The 7796-nt window shown below is 44.9% G+C and overlaps 1 protein-coding gene and 1 pseudogene across 4 annotated transcripts in view; one reads left to right on the forward strand and one right to left on the reverse strand.

Annotated features, from left to right (window-relative positions):
• Nucleotides 1-7796, reverse strand: part of SPIN1 (spindlin 1) — a 95918-nt gene that overhangs the window by 64729 nt on the left and 23393 nt on the right. Inside the window, exon 2 of one of the 4 annotated variants that reach the window (XM_017876181.1) lies at nucleotides 6724-6864. The exons of the other annotated variants lie outside the window; for them this stretch is intronic. The gene's annotated coding sequence lies outside the window, so the exon portion shown is untranslated. The remainder of the gene's footprint in view (nucleotides 1-6723; nucleotides 6865-7796) is intronic. 4 annotated transcript variants of the gene reach the window in all.
• Nucleotides 1469-2471, forward strand: LOC108532241 (heterogeneous nuclear ribonucleoprotein A1-like; annotated as a pseudogene).

Raw genomic sequence — 7796 nt, forward strand, 5'->3', positions numbered from 1 at the left:
ACGACTGTAATCCCAAGACTTTAGGAGGCCAAGGCAGATCACCTGATGTCAGGAGTTTGAGACCAGCCTGGCCAATATGGTAAAACCCCATCTCCACAAAAATTAGCCAGATGTGGTGGTGTGCACCTATAGAGCCAGTTACTTAGGAGGTGGAGGCAGGACGCTTGAACCTGGGAGCCTGAGGCTGCAGTGAGCCAAGATCACACTACTGCACTCTAGCCTGAGAGACAGAGCAAAACTCCATCTCAAAAAAACAAAACAAAAAAACCCTTAATTTTAGTATAAACAAAATCTGAATTATCTATGTATCAACAATATTGTCTTGTCACTTCAATTACTGACAAAGAGGTCTGGTGCGGTGGCTCACGCCTGTAATCCCAGGCTGAGGCAGGCGGATCACGAGGTCAGGAGTTCGAGACCAGCCTGGCCAACACAGTGAAACCCCATCTCTACTAAAAATATAAAAATTACCCAGGTGTGGTGGCATGCGCCTGTAGGCCCAGCCACTAGGGAGGCTGAAGCGGGAGAATCACTTGAACCCGGGAGGTGGAGGTTGCAGTGAGCTGAGACTGTCCCATCTGAACTCCAGCCTGAGTGACAGAGCGAGACTGTCTTTAAAAAAAAAAAAAAAAATTACTGACAAAGACGTCAGTCTTCTGTTTAACAGGGTAATAATATTTGTCTAACTGTTTAAATATAATTGGTTTCTGTTGTGATCCTGTGTATTTCATTCATTGTGTTCAGAAAGATTCTGAAAAGGCATCCATAGGTTTCATAAAACTGGCAAACAGTCCATGGCACAACCCTAAGTGCCCAAAACTATGGGCAACAAGCAGTCTCTCTGGGTCTCTGATGGGTTTCTGAAGGTCACCCGCAAGGATCAACGTAAATGGCCAACTCTTGGTAATAATGGACTGGTAATTTAAACAATCCTCCCAACACAGCTACAAAATTAAAGTAAAATTTACACGGACATCCCTTGTAAAAACTATCAGAAACCAGAGTTTCTTAGAGAAATAGCCGATTCCAGATGAAGAGAAGGATATTAGAGGAGCTTGAAATATCCTGTCATACCAGAAGCAAGAAAGCTCTATCAACGACTGCTGGAATTATGTTAAGGATACAAACGGGGTTGTTTTGAACTATTTTCTTGACTTCTGCATATAACTGAAAACTACCATGAGAAAAAGTTGAAAATAGGCCAGGCACAGTGGTTCACACCTGTAATCCCAGCACTTTGGAAGGCAAGGGAGGGAAGATTGCTTGAGCCCAGGCATTCAAGACCAGCCTCAGGAACATAGGGTGATCTCATCTCCACTAAAATTTTAAAAAATTAGGCACGGCAATGCATGCCTGTAGTCCCGGCTACTAGGGAGGCTGACACAGGACAGCTTGAGCCCAGGAGGCCAAGGCTGCAGTAAGCCAAGATCATGCAACTGCACTCTAGCCTGGGTGACAAAATGCGATCTTGTCTCCAAAAAAAAGCTTTCTGCCCATGGATGACACTGAAGCATCATTAAAGTCTCTCTTCTCCATGCCATCATGTCTAAGTTACAGTCTCCTAAAGAGCCCCAACAGCTGAGGAAGCTCTTCACTGGAGGGCTGAGCTTTGAAACAACGGATGAGAGTCTGAGGAGCCATTCTGAGCAATGGGGGATGCTCACGGGCATGTGGTAATGAGAGATTCCAAACACCAAGCTCTCCAGGGGCTTTGGGTTTGTCACATGTGCCACTGTGGAGGAGGTGGATGCAGCCATGAATGCAAGGCCACACAAGGTGGATGGAAGAGTTGTGGAACCAAAGAGACCTGTCTCAAGAGAAGATTCTCAAAGACCAGGTGCCCAGTTAACTGTGAAAAAGACATTTGTTGGTGGCATTAAAGAAGATACTAAAAAACATCACCTAAGAGATCATTTTGAACAGTTCTGAAAAACTAAAGTGATTGAAATCATGACTGACTGAGGCAGTGGCAAGAAAAGAGGCTCTGCCTTTGTAACCTTTGACGACCATGACTCCGAGGATAAGACTGTCATTCAGAAACACCATACTGTGAATGGCCACAACTGTGAAATTAGGAAAGCCCTGTCAAAGCAAGAGACGGCTAGTACTTCATCCAGCCAAAGAAGCGAAGTGGTTCTGGAAACTTTGGTGGTGGTCATGGAGGTGGTTTCGGTGGGAATGACAACTTTGGTCATGGAGGAAACTTCAGTGGTCGTGGTGGTTTTGGTGGCAGCGGGGATGGCTATAATGGATTTGGTAATGATGGAAGCAATTTTGGAGGTGGTGGAAGCTACAATTATTTTGCCAATTACAACAATCAGTCTTCAAATTTTGGACCCGTGAAGGGAGGAAACTTTGGAGGCAGAAGCTCTGGCCCCTATGGTGGTGGAGGCCAATACTATGCCAAACCATGAAACCAAGGTGGCTATGGTGGTTCCAGTAGCAGCAGTAGCTATGGCAGAAGATTTTAAGTAGGAAACAAAGCTTGGCAAGAAAGGAGAGTCACAGAAGTGACAGGGAAGCTACAGGTTACAATAGATTTGTGAATTCAGCAAAGCACAGTGGTGGCAGGGCCTAGATGCTACAAAGAAGACATGTTTTAGACAAATACTCGTGTATGGGCAAAAAAACTCGAAGACTGTATTTGTGACTAATTGTATAACAGGTTATTTTAGTTTCTGATCTGTGGAAAGTGTAAAGCATTCCAACAGAGGGTTTTAATGAAGTTGTTTTGTTTGTTTGTTTGTTTGTTTGCACCCATGCTGTTGATTGCTAAATGTAATAGTGTGATCGTGATGCTGAATAAATGTCTTTAAAAAACAAAAAAGTTGCACACACACACTAAATATATGCATGAAAGCATCAAATAACTTGGAAGATAGTAAGGTAAGAGAGAGGCAGGATCTAAAAAGGCAAACCCTACATTTATAACCACTTTGGTCCCTGAGAGCAACTGCCAAGGACCAGCTGGGTTTACAGGGGGACTGGTAAACTCATCTCCCTTCGAGTTGGAATCCTGAATAGCTGCACTTAGGAAGTGAGGGAAAGGGAAGCAGCCAGGCTCTAAGACGTGTAGCTCAACTGCAACTTATCTTTATCCCCAAAACTGAACCAAGGTGATCCCAAACTGCCTATTCCCTAAGATGCCTGAGGTAGAAAGAAGCATAAATCTTCTCTAGATATATCATCCTAGACCCCATATTATTCAAATGATATTTAATATGTGATCTACTAGATGTGCACATGTGTACACACACACACACACACACACACACACACACACAGAGCCAACAAGGAGAAAAAAATGAAAAACCAGCAGGAAAAAAAAAACAAGAAAAAAGAAAAGCAGGCCAGGCACAGTGGCTCATGCCTGTAACCTCAGCACTTTGGGAGGCCGAGGTGGGCAGATCACCTGAGGCCAAGAGTTCGAGACCAGCCTGACCAACATGGAAAAACCCCATTTCTACTAAAAATACAAAATCAGCCGGGCTTGGTGGCGCATGCCTGTAATCCCAGTTGCTTGAGAGGCTGAATCAGGAGAACCTCTTGGACCCGGGAGGCGGAGGATGCGGTGAGCCGAGATCACGCCATTGCACTCCAGCCTGGGCAACAAGAGCAAAAATCCCTCTCAAAACACACACACACACACACACACACACACACACACACACACACAAAAGGGCTGGGCACGATGGCCACGCCCGTAATCCCAGCACTTTCGGAGGCCAAGGCGGGTGGATCACAAGGTTGGGAGTTCAAGACCAGTCTGCCCAACATGGTGAAACCCTGCCTGTCTGTATAAAAACTACAAAAAATAGCCAGGCATGGGGTGGCTCAGGCCTGTGGTACCAGCTGCTCAAGAGGCTGAGGTAGGAGGATCATTTGAGCCTGGGAGGTCGAGGCTGCAGTGAGTCGAGGTCGTACAACTGCACTCCAGCCTGGGTGACAGAGTAAGACTCTTGTCTCAAAAAAAAAAAAAAAAAAAAGATAGAGGGAATGATTCCAGTCACAGGAATGAATTTTAAAACTGACACTGTACGTCTTACATAAAAAAAAAAAAAAAAAAAGGAAAACTTAAGATACAATTCAATAGCTTCTTTTTAATTTAAAAAAATTAGAGATGAGGTCTCACTATGTTGCCCAGAGTGGTCTCGAACTCCTGAGCTCAAGTAATCCTCTCGCCGTGGCTGCCCAAAGTGCTGGGATTATAGATGTGAGCCACTGCACCTGGCCACAATTCAATAGCTTATTTTAACACTTAGAAGAAAACTGACAACTTAGAATTCCGTACACATCAAAAGTATCCTTCAAAGGGGAAGATCGGGCCGGTGGCTCACACCTGTAATCTCAGGACTTTGGGAGGTCGAGCGGATGGATCACTAGGGATCAAGAGTTCAAGATCAGCCTGGGCAATATGACAAAACCCTGTCTCTACTAAAAATACCAAAAAAATTAGCCAAGCATGGTGGCACACACCTGTAGTCCCAGCTATTCGGGAGGCTGAGGCAGGTGAATGGCTTGAACTGGGAGGCAGAGTTTGCAGCGAGCCGAGATCACACCACTGCACTCAAGCCTGGGCAACAGAGTGAGACTCCATCTTTTTTTTTTTTTTTTAAAGGAAGATCAATTTGAGGCATGTCTAGACTAACACATACTCAGGAAATTCACTACCAGAAGTTACACAAAAGGTGGGAAGCATAAAGGATGTTCTTCAGGCAGAAGAAAATGTTCCAAGATGGAGGATCTAGTTAGGAAATGAAAAAGATAAATTCTGTGGGTAAATCTAAATGGTTATTGAAAACACAAATTAATCACATCAAGATAAAATACAGACAGAATTAAAACAACACAATAATGACAATGTGAATAAAAATGAGCTCAACAGACTATTCAGGAGAGGAGGTTAATATCAAATAATACTAGATTTTGATAGTAAAAGATTCATGTTTAAGTAACTTCCAAGTTAGAACAGCAGAACAAACATAAAAAAATAGCATCTAAAACAAGGCAAGAAAGGACAGGAAAAGGTACAAAACAGGCTTGACAGGTAGAAAGTGCTTACTAACAGATTTGAACCTAAATGTCAGTTACTTTGTCAAATGCCAATAGACAGATGCTGTAATCACAAGAAACACACAAGATTTTTAAAAATTCTAGTATATACTGACTGGGCATGGTGGCTCACGCCTGAAATCCCAGCACTCTGGGAGGCCAAGGCAGGTGGATCACAAGGTCAAGAGATGGAGACCATCCTGGCTAACACAGTAAAACCCCGTCTCTACTAAAAATACCAAAAAAATTAGCCAGGCATGTGGCGGGCACCTGTAGTCAGGCTGAGGTGGGAGAATGGCGTTGACACGGGAGGTGGAGCTTGCAGTGAGCTGAGATTGCGCCACTGAACTCCAGCCTGGGCGACAGAGCGAGACTCCAACTCAAGAAAAAAAAATAATAATAATTCTAGTATGTATTGTTGGCAAGAGAATCTTTCAAGACGTAAGTACAGTCATGCCCCATGCAGTGACGTTTCAGTCAACAATGGATCACATATACAACGGTAGTCCCGTAAGATTATAACAGAGCCAGGCACAATGGCTCACACCTGTAACCCCAGCACTTTGGGAGGCCAAGGTGGGCAAATCACTTCAGTCCAAGGGATGGAGACCAGACTAGGCAACGTGGCAAAACCCCATCTCTACACACACACACACACACACACACACACACACACACACATGCCAGGCATAGTGGCAGGCACCTGTAGTCACAATTACTAGGGAGACCGTGAGGATCACTTAAACCCAGGAGGCAGAGGCTGCAGTTAGCCAAGATCGCACCACTGCACTCCAGCCTTGGCCACAGAGTGAGACCCTGTTTCAAAAAAAAAAAAATTATAATGGAGCTAAAAAATTCCTATTGTCTAGTATTTCATAGCCATTTGTGGTGATGCTGGTGTAAACAAACCCACTGTGCTGCAAACAAAACTACTGTGTTCAAAATCATATTATAGTACAGGCCAGGCACGGTGGCTCACGCTTGTAATCCCAGCACTTTGGGAAGCTGACGTGGATGGATCGCCTGAGGTCAGGAGTTCAAGACCAGCCTGGCCAACATGGCGAAACCCTGTCTCTACTTAAAAAAAAAAAAAAATGAGCCAGGCATAGTGGCAGGCGCCTATAATCCCAGCTACTCAGGAGGCTGAGGCAGGAGAATCGCTTGAACCCGGGAGGTGGAGGCTGCAGTGAGACGAGGTCACGCCATTGCACTCCAGCCTGGGTAACGAGGGCGAAACTCCATCTCGGTGTGAGGGGTAGGGGGAGTACAGTACAGGGCGGGCACGGTGGCTCACGTCTGTAATCCCAGCACTTTGGGAGGCCAAGGTGGGTGGATCACGAGGTCAGGAGTTCAAGACCAGCCTGACCAACATGGTGAAAACCCATCTCTACTAAAAATACAAAATAGCCGGGGATGGTGGCACATGCCTGTAATCCCAGCTACCTGGGAGGCTGAGGCAGGAGAATTGCTTGAACCCGGGAGGTACAGGTTGCTGCGAGCCTAGATCGTGCCACTGCACTCCAGCCTGGGAGACAGAGCGAGACCCCGTCTCAAAAAAAAAAAAAAGTATAGTACAATTATGTACAGTACATAGTACTTGACAATAAACAACTATGTTACTGGTTTATGTATTAACTATATGTTTAATCATTAGTCTGTACTCATACTTACTTAAAAAAGAAAAAGTTCAGTGTAAAACAGCCTCTGGCAGGTCCTTCAGGAGGTACTCCAGAAGAAAGCACTGTTATCACAGATGACAACTCCAAATGTGTTATTGCACCTGAAGACCTTTCACTGTGACAAGGTGCCGAGCTGGAAGACAGTGATACAGACGATCTTGAGTATTCGTTTTCTTTTTTTTTTTTTGAGACAAAGTCTTACTCTCTTGTCCCCCAGGCTGGAGCGCAATGGCGCGATCTCGGCTTACTGAAACCTCTGCCTTCCGGGTTCAAGCGATTCTCCTGCCTCAGCCTCCTGAGTACCTGGGATTACAGGTGCCTGCCACCACACCCGGTTACTTCTTGTATTTTTAATAGAGATGGGGTTTCACCATGTTGGCCAGGATGGTCGTGAACTCCTGACCTCAGGTGATCCGCCTGCCTCGGCCTCCTGAAGTGCTGGGATTACAGGCATGAACCACCGCGCCTGGCAAAGTATCTTAGCTTTTAACAAAAAGTTTAAAAAGTAAAAACAAAAGTAATACACTTTTAAAATAGAAAAGGCTTACAAAATAACAATACAGAGGAAGAATTTCTATACATCTGTACAATATGTTTGTGTTTTAAGCTAAGTACTGTAAGAATCAAGAAATTTAAAAATTATGAAGTTAATAAAGTAAAAAAGCTACACAGTTTCTAATATAGATGCAAGAAAAAAGTGTCTTCGCTGTCTGAGTGCAGTAGCAAAGACTAGATTGAAGAATTGGGGGGGTAGGCCGGGCGCAGTGGCTCACACCTGTGATCTCAGCACTTTGTGAGGCCGAGGCGGGTGGATCACGAGGTCAGGAGATTGAGACCATCCTGGCTAACATGGTGAAACCCCATCTCTACTAAAAATACAAAACTTAGCCAGGCATGGTGGCGGGCACCTGTAGTCCCAGCTACTGGGGAAGCTGAGGCAGGAGAACTGTGTGAACCCAGGAGGCGGAGCTTGCAGTGAGCCGAGATAGCGCCACTGCACTCCAGCCCGGGCGACAGAGCAAGACTTCGTCTCAAAAAAAAAAAAAAAAAAAGGCATTTTATAAA

This window comes from Rhinopithecus bieti, unplaced genomic scaffold (genome assembly GCF_001698545.2).
Source record: "Rhinopithecus bieti isolate Rb0 unplaced genomic scaffold, ASM169854v2 scaffold_9919, whole genome shotgun sequence".
NCBI classification, from domain to species: domain Eukaryota; kingdom Metazoa; phylum Chordata; class Mammalia; order Primates; family Cercopithecidae; genus Rhinopithecus; species Rhinopithecus bieti.